This window comes from Pelophylax lessonae (genome assembly GCF_965119305.1).
Source record: "Pelophylax lessonae genome assembly, chromosome: 8".
In the NCBI taxonomy this organism is placed as follows: Eukaryota; Metazoa; Chordata; class Amphibia; order Anura; family Ranidae; genus Pelophylax; species Pelophylax lessonae.
The window spans coordinates 172,666,225-172,686,134 of NC_138775.1; positions in this window are offsets into that span (position 1 = coordinate 172,666,225).

Consider the following 19,910-nt stretch of genomic DNA (forward strand, 5'->3'; position numbering starts at 1 on the left):
GCAATGTGCAGGTAAAAGCCAGGCCGAGGGTCATACACAGGTATCAGTCCAAACAGGTCGCCAAGACAAGGGGATTGAGCAGAAGCAAGTCCGTTGAGCAAGGCGGGATCGGTACACTGGAAGTCAGGCAGAGGACAAGAGAGCAAGGATGGTCACACAAGCCGAGGGTCAAACACTGGAGCAGGATCGAAGGGTCAGACGAAGCCGTGGGTCAAAGCCAGGAGAGAGAGCAGACAGGTGAGAAACAAGCCGGGTCAAACTGGAATCCAGGAAGTAGCAATGCACAGGAAACAGGAAGAGCTGAAGACAATCCAGCAATCAGATGGGCTGAGCAGAGTCCTTTTATAGGCCAGTGAATTAGTCTATGGCCTGAGTCCATTGCAGCCATGGGAAGTACTGGCAAATTTGCCAGTTGCAGCCCAGCCATTTCACTGACAATGAGTCTATGGCCTGAGTCCATTGCGGCCATTGGAAGTACTGGCGGAGTTGCCAGTTGCAGCATGGCCGTTTCTCTGACAGTGCCCCCCCCAAGGGGCAGCCTCCGGATGCCCAACCGGGCCAATCTTTCCGGGAATCTCCTGTGGAATTCCTGTACCAGCCTGGGGGCATGCAGGTTACTAGCGGGTTCCCAGGAATTGTCTTCAGTGGGGTAACCTTTCCATTTAATAAGATACTGTATGAGCTCACCCCTTCTTCGACAATCCAGAATGGTTTCCACTTCATATTCAGGTTCACCCTCCACTGAAACTGGAGGTGGAGGCAATTCTTCCCTCCCTGGGAAAGGGCTAGAAATTGCAGGCTTTAGCAGGGAAACATGGAATACAGGATGGATCTTGTATGAATTAGGTAAAGCCAGTTCAAAAGCCACAGGGTTTATCATCCTTTTGATTCTAAAAGGCCCAATAAACCTTGGTCCCAACTTTTTAGAAGGGCAAGATAGTCGTAGGTTGTTTGAGGAGAGCCACACCTTATCCCCGACCTTATACATAGGATTTTCCTTTTTCTTGCGGTCATAAAATTTCTTGTACTCCTGTTGGGCTTTGGATATGGAGTCCTGTAGCACCCGGTAGTTATCCCTGATAGCCATTATCCGGTCTTGCACTGCAGGAACTGATGTTTCTGAGAAAGCACTGGGCAAAAAAGAAGGATGGAACCCGTAATTCACCCAGAACGGGGTCTGGTTGGTTGCAGAATGCAGGGCGTTATTATACGCGAATTCCGCGCACGGAAGTAAAGAGACCCAGTTATCTTGGGAGCAAGTGCAAAAGCAATGTAGGTATTGTTCAAGGGTCTGGTTGGTCCTTTCCGTTTGACCATTACTCTGCGGGTGGTAGGCTGATGATAGGCATATCTTAATGGACAAGGATTTGCAAAGCTCTTTCCAGAATTTGGAAGTGAATTGGACGCCTCTGTCCGATACTATACTGTCCGGGAGACCGTGTAGCCTGACCACTTCTTTAATAAACATGTTAGCTGTTTCCACGGCAGAAGGTGTGCCAATCATAGGCAAAAAGTGCGCCATCTTCGAGAGACGGTCCACCACCACCAGGACAGTAGTGAAACCTTCTGAAGGTGGTAATTCCACTATAAAATCCATGGAAAGTTGCTTCCAGGGCTGTTCCGGGATGGGCAATGGCCTTAACAGGCCCCAGGACTTGGTCTTAGCCCCCTTGTTACGCTGACACGTAATACAAGAACCCACATAGGATTTACAGTCCCGAACTAAATTGGGCCACCAAAAGTGGCGCTGAATGAGTTCACATGTCTTCCTGACCCCGAAGTGCCCGGCAAGCTTGTGATCATGCAAAGTCTTTAGGACCTGTAGTCTGATCTGTGAAGGAACAAAAATCCTTTCTTGGAACCACAAGAATCCCCCGCGTTTTTCCAAGGAAGAGGTCCCAGGCTCGAGACATTGAACTGAGGCTTGCTTAATTGCTGATTGCAGATCCGTTTGAATAAGCAAAAAATTTTGAGCCGAGAGGATGGTGTTAGGTTCGGCTGTGTTTGGGGTATCTGGAAACATTCTGGACAAGGCGTCTGCTTTTCCGTTCTTGGACCCTGGCCTGTAAGTAAGATGAAAATTAAACTGGGAAAAGAACAAGGCCCATCGAGCTTGACGGGGTCTCAGGCGTCTTGCTGTCCTGAGGTATTCCAGGTTTTTGTGGTCTGTGAATATTAAAATGGGATGAGTAGCCCCTTCAAGCAAGTATCTCCACTCTTCCAAGGCACATTTGATGGCCAAGAGTTCCCGATCCCCTACGTCATAGTTTCTCTCCGGAGGTGTCATCTTCCGGGAAAAGAAAGCCACAGGGTGCAGAAGAGTCTTCGGGCCTTGTCTTTGAGATAAGATTGCTCCAGTGGCTATTTCTGAAGCATCCACTTCAAGCACATAAGGTAGGGTTGGATCAGGATGCTGGAGAATAGGTGCTGAGGTGAACAACGTCTTCAGTTTGTCAAAGGCCGTTTGAGCTTCCTGTGACCAATGGAAACGGACCTGTTGGCGGGTCAATTGGGTAATGGGGGAGATAATCATAGAGAACCCCTTCACGAACCTCCGATAGAAGTTAGCAAACCCCACAAAGCGTTGAACTCCTTTCTTATCACAGGGGGCTGGCCAATCGAGAATTGACTGCACTTTCTGTGGATCCATGGAAATGCCGTTTGTTGAGATAATGAGACCCAGGAATTGAATGGAGTCCTTCTCGAATTCGCATTTCTCTGGTTTCACATAAAGTCCGTGTTTCCTTAAAGTAAATAGTACCTTTTTAACATGGGTCCGGTGGAGTTCCAGAGTGGAGGAAAAAATGAGTATGTCATCTAGGTAGACAATCAGAAAGAGATCCAGGAATTCCCGAAAAATGTCATTAACTAGATGTTGGAAGGTAGCAGGGGCGTTACACAGCCCGAAAGGCATGACCAGGTATTCAAAATGGCCAAACCGCGTTCTGAACGCCGTCTTCCACTCATCTCCTTTCCTAATGCGAACAAGGTTGTAAGCTCCACGGAGATCCAATTTGGTAAAGATCCGAGCTGCCCGGAAACGTTGAAACAGTTCTGGGATAAGAGGTAGAGGATACCGGTTTTTAATAGTAATTTTATTAAGCTCCCGGTAATCTACACAAGGTCTTAGTGTGCCATCCTTTTTTTCGACAAAGAATATCCCGGCCCCTGCTGGTGAGGAGGAGGGGCGGATAAAACCCTTTTCCAAATTTTCGTTAATATAAATCCGGAGGGTTTCCAGCTCCTTCTCAGATAACGGGAATATCCTTCCGAAAGGAATCTCGGCTCCAGGCAGAAGTTCTACAGGGCAATCATAAGGCCTGTGAGGAGGCAGAGCTTCAGCCTTTTTTTTATCAAATACGTCCATGAATTCCTCATAAACTGCGGGGACATTTTCCGGGAGATCATGTACTGGTTGGACGGCCAGGCAAGCAGCAGAAGTATCAGATCCAGGTAGGAAACAATGGTTCAGGCAGTAATTAGACGTGAAGGAGATCCTTCTCTTAACCCAATCAATCTGTGGGTTGTGGGCCTGTAGCCAGGGAAGTCCTAAAATAATGGGAAACATTGGTGAGGAAAGGACGTCAAATCGGAGGAATTCCTGGTGAAGAGAATCTGTCGTGGTGAAGATGGGGCACGTCTCTTCAGTAACAGGCCCGGAACTGGGCAAAGAACCATCAGCCAGAAGAATATGGAGTCGCTGTTCCTTAGCTTGTATGGGAACACACAGTCTTTGAGCTAAAGAACGGTCCAGAAAGCAACTACATGCCCCGGAATCAACGATCGCCAGAAGCCGAATCTTCTTTTCTGCTACCTGTAGGGAGACAGGGAGAATAAGATGAGTAGGGGATGACCCAGCGACTTGACAGTTCAGCAGAGGCCGTGAATAGGACTTACTGGGTCTCACAGGACAATTGCGTAGGAAGTGGCCAGATTCCCCACAATAAAGGCAGAGGTTAGCTTGACGGCGACGTTGTCTTTCCTCGGGGGTCAAGGCAGAACGGATTAGACCAATCTGCATGGGTTCTCCTTCTGATCCCCCGGAGACAGAAGGCCCAGGATGGGGTGAAGCAGCAAGTGGGACTTTCGGGAGTACCCAGGTAGGTCGGGCCCCTTGAAGGCGCTCTGAGCGTCTCTCCCGCAGGCGCCTGTCCAGTTGGATTGCCAGTGAGATTAGACCTTCCAAAGACGTAGGGGTTTCTACCCGAGCTAACTCGTCCTTAAGGGCTTCAGACAATCCGTGACGGTACTGGTACTTGAGTGCTGGCTCATTCCAGTCTGTATCCGCGGCCCATCTGCGGAAGTCAATGGTATAGTCCTCTACAGGACGTTTATTTTGTTGTAAGGCATGTAGGGCTGATTCAGCCGTAACAGTCCGTTGGGGGTCCTCATATAACTGGGCCATGGCCTGGAAGAAGGAGTCTACAGAGTTCAATGAGGGGCTCTTTTGCTCAAGGAGGTTATGGGCCCAGGTCTGGGGTTCTTCTGACAACAGAGAAATTATGAATCCTACTTTGACGGTCTCTGAAGAGAAGGTTCTGGGCTGAAGGGCTAAATACAAGAGACATGCATTCTTAAAGGATCTGAACCTTCTCCGTTCCCCACGGAAGCGTTCAGGTGTAGGTACCCTGGGTTCAGGTGGGAAAACCATGGCTGCCTGCGCAGGGCCGGCTGGTCCTTGCTGAGTGGAGGTGCCCCCGGAGCTAGCGGGCGATTGATTGGGGTCGGAAGGAGAGGGTGCGCCAGCTAGGTTCAACACTCGACCCTCTAGTTGAAAATAACCGTCCTGCAGTCTCTGGACCGCCTGTGTTAAAGAGGAGACTTGCTGACAAAGAACCTTGAGCTGGGAAGCACCTCTGTCGGCCTCTGACATGGCTGGATTGTACTGTCAGATCACTTCTTGGTAGAGGCCGAAATGCTGAGAGGGCTTCCCTTGCAGCTCGGTGCGAATCACCCCTGGAAGTGGGACAGGAGGTGACGCGTTCCAAGGAGCACTGGATGCTTGTGGAGTGCAGGTAAAGGTTCACAAGGATATCCTGGAACAACTTGCAGGGCCTCCAGGGAATCAAGCAATGTGCAGGTAAAAGTCAGGCCGAGGGTCATACACAGGTATCAGTCCAAACAGGTCGCCAAGACAAGGGGATTGAGCAGAAGCAAGTCCGTTGAGCAAGCCGGGATCGGTACACTGGAAGTCAGGCAGAGGACAAGAGAGCAAGGATGGTCACACAAGCCGAGGGTCAAACACTGGAGCAGGATCGAAGGGTCAGACGAAGCCGTGGGTCAAAGCCAGGAGAGAGAGCAGACAGGTCAGAAACAAGCCGGGTCAAACTGGAATCCAGGAAGTAGCAATGCACAGGAAACAGGAAGAGCTGAAGACAATCCAGCAATCAGATGGGCTGAGCAGAGTCCTTTTATAGGCCAGTGAATTAGTCTATGGCCTGAGTCCATTGCAGCCATGGGAAGTACTGGCAAATTTGCCAGTTGCAGCACAGCCATTTCACTGACAATGAGTCTATGGCCTGAGTCCATTGCGGCCATTGGAAGTACTGGCGGAGTTGCCAGTTGCAGCATGGCCGTTTCTCTGACAGTATTACTAGTAAATAATACCAAGAAAAATGTAGGTGCTTGTATTTGTTGTATTTAAATGTATATTTAACTATTTTATTAATACATACATAATTCCATTACTTCATGTTTTTAAGTTTGCCTGGCACTCGGTTTTAAACCTTGTAAATAAAAATGTGTCGGTTTACAAATAACGGCCTTGGGGTATCTTGCCTACTTTTTCTTTGATGATCCTTAACTGCTAATCAGTAAAGATTTATATTTATGTTAAATAATCTCCATTTTTCTTAAGTCCCAATTCTCTAAAAAAGATGCTTAATGTCTGCTCTGTTGCTTCTAGGCTACCATTTCAGTGTTCCAACTAGGACAAAAACAATCAACCTAATTTGTATAAAAAGAAAAATGCTCTTATGCCTCTCTTTTCCCTGTTTCTCCCATAAACAAGACAGCTCAGGGATCGGGTAAGAGAGATGGCAGACAGAAACAGGCACTTCATACCCAGCATGCTGCTCGATTTAATTGTATGCCTCTCACCAGCAGGATACCATTTTTTCTGCAGAGCAATTCCTCCAAGAATTGGATGCCAAATGTTTACCATCTGCTTATAGTTGCAGCACCTTGGTTCTGTTATGTTAGGCTTTATTCAAGATTTTTACATATGCTTTAGGTACCATACAAATTCAATTAGAATGGAAGTAACCTAATTCACTTATTCTTTAATTATAAGCAGTTTAAAATAATTTTATAATGTCCATAAAGGTCCTAAGGCAGTAAACCCAAAACTAAAAATGTAAGATATTGCAGCTTATCATTCATTAGATGTGATCCCTGAATCAGTTATCTTAAGCTGTTTTCCCACAGTTTTTACCTTGTGATCTTGCCAGTAACACACCTCCTGTGTTAGGGTGCCCCCCAGACTGGATGAATGAGCACAGGGGACACCTTTGGACAGCTGCTTTATCACTCTGGTGGGGAAGGGGGTGTTAGGTGTACTAGCAGATTTAAATACACTAATATATTGAAGCCAAACTCCAGCTGATATGTTTATACATTGACCTAAAATGTTGAGACTTTAAAAATTATTCATGTAAGCATTTCCAGGACTGCAGCCTGATATTGGGCCTATGCTGTCCACTCTGCCTGTTGCTGAACTGGACATTATTATGTAGCAGGATTTCCAGCCGTTTTGCTGGATATGGGTTCCCCTGAGCCACTGGGTGCAACAAAAGTACCCCTGTGCATATTCCTCCAAGTGTGAGCGCTGAGACAATGACCAGTCCAGTATCTTTGGGTTTTTGTATTTATTGAGAACTTGGATGGGAGAAGGGAATGAGTGGGATACTCCTTTAGAAAAAAGGAATGTATACCAGCGCTATGGAGTTTTCCGTATACTGAATCAGGCTTAAAAGGTTTAAAAAGGTGGTGTAAGCTGCCTCCAACCTACCTCTGAGGTAGTAAAATAGAAAGAATTGCAAAAAATGTTGGGACCGGCGCTACCACTTATAAAACGTGCATGTGCAAAATAGAAAGTGCATATAGTGCTAAAGGTGCACGCAATGAATATAAATATATAAAGTGCTACGTGCTGTTTATGGGCTGTGCCTTATATATCATACTTTAAACATCATATGTTATGCATATACTTATGCAAATAAAGTGCCAAGTGCTGATATTGCCAAAACCCCGTGTAGTGATTAAAAAATCAAACAAAGTATGGTGTCGGTAGGTGATTCACCGAAAACACCGCTGCTTACCACACTCTTTTGGCCGATACCTCGACACTTCTTCGGTCACTAAAATAAAGGATAAGCCTCCATTGCGTAGCATATGTTATGTTCAGACAAACAAACGTAGCATCCACTCACAGTTAGGGAGTTCACTATCAGCTTGGAGAGGTGTTTGCCGGACCGCTTCCGCGTTCCACCGGCTCAAACCACCGTTCCCGGAAGTGACGTATAGACGTACGTGAACCACGCCCTACGCGTTTCGTCATACGACGTCATCTGGAGCGTGCCGCCCATCTCTACTCCCGGTCTTTTTATAGGCTGGGATGGCGCCATCTTGGTGTACCTACTTTGCGACCGAACACGGCGGCCATCTTGGTATACCTATCCCGTAGCCTAAATAATATTTACTCATCATGTGAACTCCCTTCATGCTGTGTTTGCCGTACTTATAAAACAATAATCTTTATTAAAACAACAAGTACGACTAAACATAAATGACTATTGGTAGTTAAAATGAAAATAAAAAGTTTGATAAAATGAAATGTGCTAAAAGTGATGTGTCTGGTTTGATCGGCAGTGAGCCGATACCCAGTGGTGCTGTGATACAAATAAAAATACTCAAAATAATTTTATTGTGGTGACATTGTGATCCAGTGGTGTGTGTTAATTGTACTTGATATATTATAAGCTCGTGGGCCCATGTGTCTACGCAAAATAGTGCTAGACTATAAAGAAGGTGCCCATACATATACCAATCTAATCGGTGAGATAGAAATCGTGCTGAAAAATATTTTTGTTTTTTAAAATTATTTTTGTTTTTTTAAACAAGATTAATCTTTTAAAAGGCAATTCCTCCGTAAGTCCATCCGCTGTGCTGTAAGTCCATGTCTTTGTAGACTTTGTTGTTCTAAACGGGTATGTAATAAAAAATCCATTATAGATCCAAGTTTTTCCAGAGGACCCAATATATGTTATATAGGGGACCATATACGTTAAATAGGTAAAAATGATAAAAATGGGAAGGTATGTATAAAAAATGTGTATACAGGGGAAAGGATTATATATATGCTCAAAAATATGTCCTTAAAACTGTATCTTTAAAAAGACAAGAGGCTGTGATTCATGGATTTCTATACAAAGGAGGACTATTTCCTAAACAATTCCTTAAAAATCCTTAAAAATCCTTAAAAAACCCTTAAAATCCTTAAAAACCTCAAAACCCCAAAAAACCCCCATGCAAATTGAGGGCCTATAGGGAGGTTTATAACAAAAATCAAGGATAAAAGGGGGGGTAAAGAGGAGAAGGACTAAAAGGAGGACTATAAAAGATCAAGGGAGGATCCAACAAAGGGGGGACCCAAAAAAGGAGACCACAGGCTTATAAAATTAAAAAGTTAAAAATCAGTAATAAAACAGTTCAAGTCTATGTCGATGTTCAAGCCTTTAGGTTGGAGGGTCTGCATCTGATATATCCACTTCGTTTCGTTCCTTGACACATCTATTTTCTTGTTACTTCCTCTCCAGTTGTTTTTGATTTTGTCGATAGCGTAAAAAACCATTACGGTGGGGTCTTGGGAATGATGGAACTTGAAGTGTCGTGACAGACTATGTTTCTCAAACCCTTTTCTGATATTCTTTACGTGCTCCCTAATGCGGACAAATAGGGGTCTGGTGGTGCGGCCTACATACTGTAATTTACAGGGGCACTCCACCACATAAGTGACGTGAGTGCTTGTGCAAGTGATGGTTTCCTTTATCTCATACATTTTTCCTGTGCTTTGTGCCATAAAAGAAGTTGTTTTCCTTTTCTTTTCCTTAGATGTTTTGCATGGGAGGCATTTTCCACATCTGAAGAAACCCTTTAGGCTGGTTGGAAGATTTATTTGCTTAGGAGGATCCACAACGTTGTGCACCAGCCGGTTTCTTAGGTTTGGTGCTTTTCTATATATGAAAGTGGGTTTTGCAGGGAGGATGTCTCTAAGTGTTGCATCTGCTTGTAAGATAGGCCAGTGTTTTCTCACAATTTTCTCTAAGGCCTTATGCTGAGTATTGTATCCAGTTAGAAATGCAAATTCAGTGTTTTTATTTCCGCTGGTTTTATTTGGCACATCCTTTATCAGGTCTTCTCTGTTCATTCTTTCTACTATTTTCTTGATGTTAATTAATTCACTTCTTTTGTATCCTTTTTCCACAAACCTGCCAATCAATAATTCTGCCTGTGTTTCAAAGTCTCTTATATCGCTGCAGTTCCTTCTGATTCTCATCAGTTGCCCTTTGGGAATGTTCCCTAGCCACTTGGGATGGTGGCAGCTGCTTTTTGGAATATATCCGTTTCGATCGGTTTTTTTGAAATACGTTTTACTGCTTAATCTTCCTTCCTTTTTTGTTAATTCCAGATCCAGAAAGGCAATGTGTTCATGGTGAAAATTTCCTGAAAAAGTGATGCCATATATATTCATATTGATTTCGTCAAAGAATTCCTGCAAGGATTCCTCACTTCCCTTCCATACGATGATAATATCATCGATATATCGACGGTAATACTTCAAATTATTCCTTGGTATGCTAAAAACTTGCTCCTCCTCCCACTTCTGCATAAACACGTTTGCCACACTGGGGGCATACTTAGCCCCCATAGCTACTCCTTTCTTCTGGACAAAATAATTGCCCTTGTACCAAAAGTAATTTGATTCCATCGCTGTTTTCAATCCTTCCAGTATGTATCCAATCTGCGTCTCCTTCATGTCTGTGTGGGTGTGCAGAGCCCAATCTACCGCTTGTAGACCATCTTTTTGTTTAATATTAGTATAGAGGGAGTTAACATCGATAGTAACCGCCGTGTTCGGTCGCAAAGTAGGTACACCAAGATGGCGCCATCCCAGCCTATAAAAAGACCGGGAGTAGAGATGGGCGGCACGCTCCAGATGACGTCGTATGACGAAACGCGTAGGGCGTGGTTCACGTACGTCTATACGTCACTTCCGGGAACGGTGGTTTGAGCCGGTGGAACGCGGAAGCGGTCCGGCAAACACCTCTCCAAGCTGATAGTGAACTCCCTAACTGTGAGTGGATGCTACGTTTGTTTGTCTGAACATAACATATGCTACGCAATGGAGGCTTATCCTTTATTTTAGTGACCGAAGAAGTGTCGAGGTATCGGCCAAAAGAGTGTGGTAAGCAGCGGTGTTTTCGGTGAATCACCTACCGACACCATACTTTGTTTGATTTTTTAATCACTACACGGGGTTTTGGCAATATCAGCACTTGGCACTTTATTTGCATAAGTATATGCATAACATATGATGTTTAAAGTATGATATATAAGGCACAGCCCATAAACAGCACGTAGCACTTTATATATTTATATTCATTGCGTGCACCTTTAGCACTATATGCACTTTCTATTTTGCACATGCACGTTTTATAAGGGATACTCCTTTGGCTCAACTATGCACAACTTGCTAGGGACAACTGAAAAACGCTTCTTGACGCTGACTTGACGCTGGCTAAATCCCGGTCAACGCCGGTTGACGCTGGTTAATGCTGGCTTGCTGCCTGTTAACTCCAAACTGACCCTGGACTGCTTTCTCACATAAAGAAGTCCTTTCTTTAGCTCTCTTAAGCAGAGGCGGGCTGGCCCGGGGGGCAAGGTGGCAATTTCCCCCCGGGCCGGTCTAATCCCCCTCAGAAAAGGCCGCTCAGTTTGGGGTCAGTCCCGCCGTCCGTCGGTACGGTATGTCGCTGCTAGTCAGTAAGTCACAGTAACACACGCTGTCACTTCCTGCCCTGGCCCTGCCCTGGAGACCTGGTTGCTAGATCACCGGCCGCTTAGCGTCTAGCAACCAGTGACGTAGCGGTCTCCAGAGCAGAGAGGAGAGGAGACCCATCATGCAAAGCACCGTCGGCCGTCCTCCGCGCCGATCACTGGCCCCAGCCGCCCGGCCCCTCCCACCTCCGGCTCCTCCCTCCATCCCATCAACGTGGGGCCGATGCAGAAGAGGTGGCTGGCCTGGCCTAGTAAACTGCAAGTCTGCAACGGGCAACAGCGGCGGGTCAGCGGCAATCCAGATTGATTCTAGTGAAGTTATCTGCTGCGGTGCGGTGGACAGTGTCTGTGAGGTGGTCGGGACTGGAGAAGAGCAGCGGCAGCCAGTGAGTGACAAAAAAAAAAAAGTGACATGTGGACATTTTTAATTCCCTGTACCTTCCCCCTGGCACTGTCACTCGGAGAAGAGCAGCCAGTGAGTGACCAAAAAAAAAAAGTGACATGATGTGGACATTTTTTCCCGGTACTTTCCCCCTGGCACTGTATACAGCCTGTATATTGATGTATAGCTGTCCCTGGCACTATATACCTGTCTCATACCTGTATTATACAGGTATGAGACAAGTATTTAGAGCCAGGAGCAGCTATACATCAATATACAGGCTGTATACAGTCCAGATAAAGAGGTTGTAAACCCTTTTTTTTTTTTTTTTTCTTTTTGACCCTGCAAGAGAGACATAATGAGCTAATATGCATCGCATACTAGCTCATTATGAAATACTTACCTTAGAATGAGCCCCCGCCGTGCCGCCCGTTTAGCTGGATGACGGGCGACATGTCCAGTCGCCTGTCTTCCAGGATCGCGGCATCCGGCCATCTGATTGGCCGGAGCCGCGGTGACGTCACTCCCGTGCACAAGCGCGGGAGCCGACGGTCACGGCACCGGACTCTGAAGAAATGGCACCAGCGGCCGGTCCTTCAGAGCGCATGCGCCAGTAACGTCACTGGCTGCATGTAAGGTAAATATCTCCTAAACGGTACATTTTTAGGAGATATTTACACTACCTATAGGTAAGCCTTAATAAAGGCTTACCTATAGGTAAAAGTGTCAGAGGAGGGTTTACTTCCTCTTTAAAGAGATATTTACCTGACATGCAGCCAGTGACGTCACTGGCGCATGCGCTCTGAAGGAACGGCCGCTGGTGCCGTTCCTTCAGAGTCCGGTGCCGTGACTGTTGGCTCCCGCGGCTCTGGCCAATCAGATGGCCGGATGCCGCAATCCCGGAAGACGGGTGACTGGACATGTCGCCCGTCATACAGGTAAGCGGGCAGCACGGCGGGGGCTCGTTCTAAGGTAAGTATTTCATAATGAGCTAGTATGCGATGCATACTAGCTCATTATGGGTTTCTCTTTCAGGTTGCAGCAAAAAAAAAAAAAATAGTTTCATGGGTTTACAACCTCTTTAAAGGTATTGGGTCCCTGAGGTCCCCTAGGGCTCCCCCTTGTGTCATGGGAGCGTAAGCTGGCCGCAAAGGAGGAGGTCACATGTGTAGATCTCAGCCAGGGTTCATGCTGGGACTTGCAGTCCTTTGCTTTTGGGGATGTAATCCCCCCAAAAGTGAAGGACTACAGGTCCCAGCATAAGCCCCTCAGAGCTCAGCATGTGTCACCCACCCCCGATCCCCCAACTAGTGCAGGACTACAGGACCCATTCATCCAGCTTAACCACTTCCAGACCGCCCACCGCATATATAGTGTGGCAGGGCGGCCTGGCTGTGCAAAATCACATACCGATGCGTGATTTTGTGCACGGATTCTAGGGGACGCGACACAGCGGGAGTCAATCAGCAGGTCACCTGCGATCATGCAGGAGAATGACAGAACGGCGGTCTGCCTTTGTAAACAAGGCAGACGGCTGTTCTGTCACGGGAAGATGGAGATCTGTGTTTCAGCTGAGCTGAAACACAGATCTTTTTATTTTCTCTAGTACATCCATCCCCCACACAGTAAGAAAGCATTCCCTAGGAGCAAACTTAACCCCTTGATCACCCCTAGTGTTAACCCCTTTCCTGCCATCGTCATTTATACAGTAGCAGTGCATTTTTTAGCACTGATCACTGTATTAGTGTCACTGGTCCCCAAAAAGTGTCACTATGTGTCAGATTTGTCCGTCGCAATGTCGCAGTCCCACTAAAAAGCTGGGCATGGATGGTGAGTTGATTCGGTAGTTCAGCGGGCCACTTGACCGGACTTGCCCCCCAGGCTTAAGGCTGCCAGCCCTCCCCTGCTCTTAAGCACTCATTGCTGAGGTAGCTACTTATACTGCTGCTGTGCACTGTAAACACTTCAGGGCCCACACCGGCCCCTCTTTCTCTCACTTAGCTTCAGGGCTTCAACACTGGCACCCCCTTTCTCTAAACCTTCCCCTCAGGTTAGCTGGCTCCTGGATCCCCTTGACCTTCTGGAGTGGTCCCCTCTCCTAGGCAGACCCCTAGGCAGTCCCAAGTACTCACGATACTGTTTTTCCCCAAAACTTCTGCCCAGCAGATCCACTCGGTCCACAGCACTCCGGATCCCTCTCTGCAGCCCAGCTCAACCTTCGTCCTCTAGGCTGACTGCCCAGGACACTCCCGCTTGCGCTGAGAGGAGGAGAGACAGCCATCACCCTCCTCCTGGGACTCTGCTTCCCACCAAAGACCTTCTGTCATGTGCTCCCCTCAGACTTATACCCCATTCCAGGATGCATTGCGGCAGAATCTGCACTCTGGGATAGATACAAGCCCTGGTGTACTATTGGCTAGGTTTCCTCCACTGTCCAATAAGAGCCCTCATTGGACATAGTGGGGAAACTCCCCAGATTCAACAGACACCCTGGGTAACACATGGCAGCCTTGCTAAATAATCAGGCCCCCCTGATATGCAGACAGGGCCACCCATATGCTTCTTCCTAGCACCTACCTAGGAGGGTGCTACATCAGTCATGCAATATATACCATACTTGCACATACTGTATTTGCCTAGTGTGATTTCATATATATGTAAGTATTGAATTTTATCTGTATGAAATTCTGATAACTGAAATAAATTCAGCAAGACAATGGTAGGTTCCATATCATTAAATAAAATAATGAGAGAGATCAGTTACAGAAAGCACTGGAGGAGCAGATTCAACTTACAACATTTGGGTGTTCAAGATTACCTCTGGATAGAAAACAATTGCCCCAATCTATATGTAATGTGTGATCACTATTTTTAAGAAAAAAACGGAAACATAAAAACCTGATTGAGCTCAACCTCAATATTACACTCAGTATGCTGCATCCATGAATTGGGTGTAACATGACCCAGTGATCTGACACATGTATAGAAATATAGAAATCAGCTTTATTAAACACAACTATCTACACAATATAAAACTCACTATCTATCACATAAAAGCATAACTGGCCAATTTTTAAAAAACACATAACCATGACTGCTGCATGGAAGATGTGTAAACAACATTCTCTCCCAAAAATAAGGGTAAAAAAAAAGGAAAATAAAAATATTAGCACATATATATGGATGTATGTGCCCCAGTAGTGTTACAAAATCAAACATTGTGTGATATTGCCTCCTCCATATTATAGGATAATGATATATAGCTACTGGCTGAATGTTGCAGAAAATTCCTTAAAGAGGAATTCTGTGGTAAAATACGTTCCAGAGCTAATTTAAGATTAAAATTCCATCAAGAAACCTTCACATGGATATGCAGAAAAATCCATACCACTTGTGGACAATATCACCCCGTATTGCCAACATTGTTTGGGCCATGGTGTTGGATATACTCAGCTGAGGTTGATGCAATGGGCCCCTGCATGTGGTTAATGGAGGAGGTAGGGGAGGAGGTATCCCAAAAGCTGGCTGCATGGGACTAAGCTGGAAGCCTGACCGGTTTCACCAGAAATGCCGGCTGCTTCAGAAGAAACTGTAGGACAGTTGTGCATGTAGAGGCAGGTGTCCCAATACTTTTGACAATACAGTGTATTTTGAGCACTGTTTGCACTTTGATTATTGAAATTTATTTTTTTTTTTTTCACTTTAAGGGATAGTGCAGCTATTTTATCACCATTTTTTTTATTATTGATTGTGGCAACACAACTTATAGCAGAAGCTTTCATATTTGATGATTCATTTGTCACGACCGTGGAAAGGCACCTATTTGAGGTAGCGCAGCTTACACAAATTTTACATTTGGAAAATATATATGCCAACGAAAAACCCGCTCTTAGTTTTTAAAAAGGGATTAAAGCTGCTACACCTTAATAAAGCCTTAACACAAGACTTCAGCAGAACTTAAACCAACAAAAAAGTGTTCATACCCCCTTTAAATACAAAATTCATATACAATACCTTAAATTAATACCTGGAAAAAAAAACTTTAAAACATCTATCAATTGAAATGTAACAATATAAATATCTAGTGAAAAATGTATAAATTAAACAAATTGATTAATTCATGTGGCTGGAATGTCTTACAAATGTTAATCTTAAAACGTGTTGCATCATAATATCAAGATATATATAATTCAAATATGTAAACAAAAAAAAAAAATGTCCATATATAAATATATATAAAGGGAAAAAGTCCAAATTCACAGATAGTATCAAGGTGCTCAAATAGGGCTTGGTGATAAATACAGACAAATCTGTGTTTAACATGCCCAGAAGGTGCTATTCCTACATATAATCACGCCTTTTTCCAAATTAAGCTGATCTCAAATTATTGAGATCAAACTCGCTTCTGCAAAAAGAGCCACTGCTCTCAATCCCAGAATAGTAGACAAAGATCTGGCTCTTTCAGTAATTCACAGCACTGGTGTCACTACAAAGGCATGTAAAATGAAGCAACCAATGCAGGCAAGTGAATACCTTCCGACACAGATCTCACAAAAGGGCAGAGAAAAGAAGAAGCTTCATGGTGCAGTAATTCAGCATAAGGATTTTTTTAAAAGGTAATGCACTTACAACTATAAAAATATCTAGCAGTGGTTGTAAAATTCACAATCATGGCCGCAGACCTCACCAGCTGACCTGTGCGTGATGACATCACAGATGTGGCTCCACCCGACGCGTTTCCCCATAACAGGCATCCTCTAGAAATGGAGGCATTTTAAAGCTGACCATAGATTAATTAAATCTGGACCAGTTTAGTAGGGACTGGCCAAGATTTAATCCATCTATGGACAGGCTGGTTGTACTGATTCCCTACTCACCAGCTCCTAAAAAAAAACCCACAGAACTTATTTAAATAAAACAAAGTTCTACTATGTCTTAAACATCCTAGTAACTACATTAAATAGATATTATACACAAAACCAAAAATGTAATATATTAGTTTTCTTTTTTCACTCTTTTTTCACCTGATGATCTGGCCAGTAACACACCTTCTGTATTAGAGTGCCCCCATTCTGGATGAAGGATCAGAGGGGCACCTATAGACAGCAGCATTGTCAGTCTAGAGGGAGGGGGGTGTTAGATTTTCTAGCAGATTTAGATACACTAACAAATACTAGTCAAACTCCAACTGACACTGCATTTACTCACAAGCAGTTAAAACAAATTATTATTTTTAATTTTTTTTGCTTTTAGGATGAAGGTTTTGCAAAAATTAAAAAAAAAAGCTGATTATTGTAAGCAACCCTGTCAGTAGCAAATGTTTAGCCACAACCTTTTGACTGATACGTTTATAAGAGAGCTTCTTCTAAAGCCCCGTACACACGATCAGATTATCGAACGATCTGTCGTCCATTTTTTGTTGCATGCTAGTCTCATGTCGAAAGTTAAGAGGTTACTTTCATACGAAAATTCCTGTACGACAGAATTCTACTTCAGAACCAGAAGTGATGTCATGTGTTGAATTGATTTGAATGTGTTCTTTCGTTTCTGAGCATGCCTAGTCTCACACTTCCTGTGCCTAGCAGGTACATTGGATCGGTAATATCTCGAAGTTTGGTTTCGCTCATATCAGTGCGCCGGGAGGAGGGGGGTTGCTTTGTCAATACACCCATCTCCCAGGCTCATTTGGGCGAGAAAAATGAGAATCTATCCTCGGTTAAAAGAGATGTAAAGTGTAATACATCCTCTGCAGACACCGGAAGTGATGTAATGAGTTCGCATGCAAATAAATAGGCGGAAGTGATGGTGCGCGAGCCACTCCTATCTCGGTAGACGTCCAATAGGAAGAAACGCGTCAGAGAGGAGGCGTTACCGTCACGTACCACCGCTCAGTGCCCGTGCTGCAGCCGGATCCGAGCCCATTTCCATTAGAAATTCTGCCCTACGTTTTATCAAGCTGTTTCCATCTGCATAACTGTAAGTGTAACCCTTGTTTTAATTAAACTGGTTGAGAAGATATCACACTATTGCGACCCTTATTTTTTGCACCCCGTTCCCTGGAGAGTATTGGCCTTTGGTCACCGTCTCCTGGACATGGGTTTAAAGGTGAAGGAAGCATTGATGAGATCTTTGGAACCAGATTACTTTCCAGTGGCTGACTGAAAAGGCACCAAGGTGTATCATATACACAGAGGAAGTGGAAGGGGATTTTTGAATCTATTACTCCGCATTCTTTATTATCACTTCTGGTAAGAGACCATTTTGGGTGATTCACGCGGGGAGTGATTTATTCACGGTTGCAGTGAAACATATTGTTTAATTCGTGCACACCTTATTTTCCGTCTGGTAAGGAGGAATTTCACCTGGTGGTGGGCTGCACTGAAGTTGGAGATTTTTCTTTATTGTCGAGCACCTATTTGTTTGATCAAGCATGGACACTTAAAGAGAAATGGACTTTGTTTGCACATTCCCACCCATATATCCATATGTTGTTATACAATTTTTGGACACCATTTTGTTTTAGCGCACTTTTCTTTTAAACACATAGTCTTGCTCTTATAAATTTTTTGGCTGAAAACTATACTAATTAAATGAAAATCGGATGTTGTGTTGACGTACGACAAAAATTTTATAGCCTGCAAATCCAGTTTTTGTTGTCCGAAAATTCGTAATCAGCTGTCGAAAGCACTATACTAACAATCCGAAAATCGGCAGATCATTCTTCGGACAAAACTTTCCTTCCGATTTACGTATCGTGTGTACGGGCTTTTACTGGCTGGATCACTAGGTGAAAAAAGGGGAAGCAAGTCTAAAAAGCAGCCACCACATCCAAGAATTGGTAAACTGCAATATAATAAATGTTTGCTTTTGGATTTAATACTGCTTTAAATTGCATATCACAACTAGTTTTAATTGGGCTAACATTTTCACTGACCAATGATCATGCTCTTTACCACTGTAATGTGCAAACATTCACATATCTGTATCTAGAGTTTTTCTTATGTTAAAGATACTGTTTAATGGTAAAACACAGCTAGCCATTTGCATACCTATGCTTTGCTCTCTTAAATTTCTTCATTCATAGCGTAGCTTGGCTGCTCATTTCTGAGTCTGTACACAAACCAGACACAATGAAAGAGGCTTGAAATAATCAGGCTCCTAGTTCTGCTCTAACTGCTATTCACCTTCATTCTGCCTGTATAAGGGCGCCTAGAGGATTTCATTGCACACCATCCATGACAGATGCTCCTTTACCTAAATGGATATTTGGTAAATGATCACTGAGGTTTCCCTTACCGCCCATCATTGAAAATCAGTCCCTGGTTTCTTTTCGCTTTAACCAGTTAAGACTGAACACCATAGAGGCAGAGGGCTGCTGCCCTATGAAATATTAGGCATTCCCAGTGGCTGACATTGTCTGAATTATTCCCCGTAAGGGAGTTCTTAAATGGGTTCAGAGCCAGGCTAGCTTTAATTGTAGTCTGAGAAGTGACACCGGGAGAGTAACATTTGCTCATTTTCCCAACATACTATGAAATTTTGGAACCTGTTTATCACAAGGGAAGAAAGTAAGCATATTTGTGTTGTCCATAGCATTTCATAGCACTCCCCATCTCACGTTTTCAGGGTTAGATGGAAGATTGATGTCTAAAAGCCTCCTATGTGCAGCACGTTTGCCCATCTGTTCCTCCATTTTTCATAGCTCAGTTCCTATTAACAAAAAATGTATGTTCTTTCTGTCTTAAATTTCTCTCATTGCCTTCCTCAGTCCAGAAATACTGTACAATAGCACTTTAACTGGCCATCACCCTGAAAATCGAAATGTCAGACTTATTTAATAAGGTAAATATCGATGTGCAAATCACAGTGATCCAAAGCAACTTATAAATTTGTTTTTGACTGATCTGACTCAACTTAAAAAAACTGATGGCTTCTAGTGCTTATTGCATTTCTCTGTACTTCTCCTGCAGCAGGAGCATGCCTCTTGAAATTCTAAATCAGGCTGACAGAAGAAATTCTTGTTGTGGCTTTTGAAATAAGAGAGCCGGACTGCAGTCATTGTTTGGGACCCCCCAGTCATATATTTAATGTATTGTGATCAGGTAGGTGTTTAAAGATTACATAAAGAAAAAGTGCAGCGCTCAATAATTATGCAATCAAAGAATTGTGCATTAAGAAGTGAAAATTGATTGAATAAACAATACAATCATATCATAAAAAGTAAATCCATAGTTCATATAACAATGTGAAAAATACTGGAAAAGGTGTTTAGAGATTCCCTAGGTTTGTTTATCTCAGACACAGATGTGCATTTTGCATGGATCTATAGAAAAAAATGTATATAGAAAAAATTGTATTAAATACATTTTGCAGGGGTCACCAAGAACTGACTGGAGAGAAAAAATATATTTCAAAGGCAAAATGCTGGCCATTTTCAAGCCACTAGTGTGTGACTGTTGTTAGGATATTT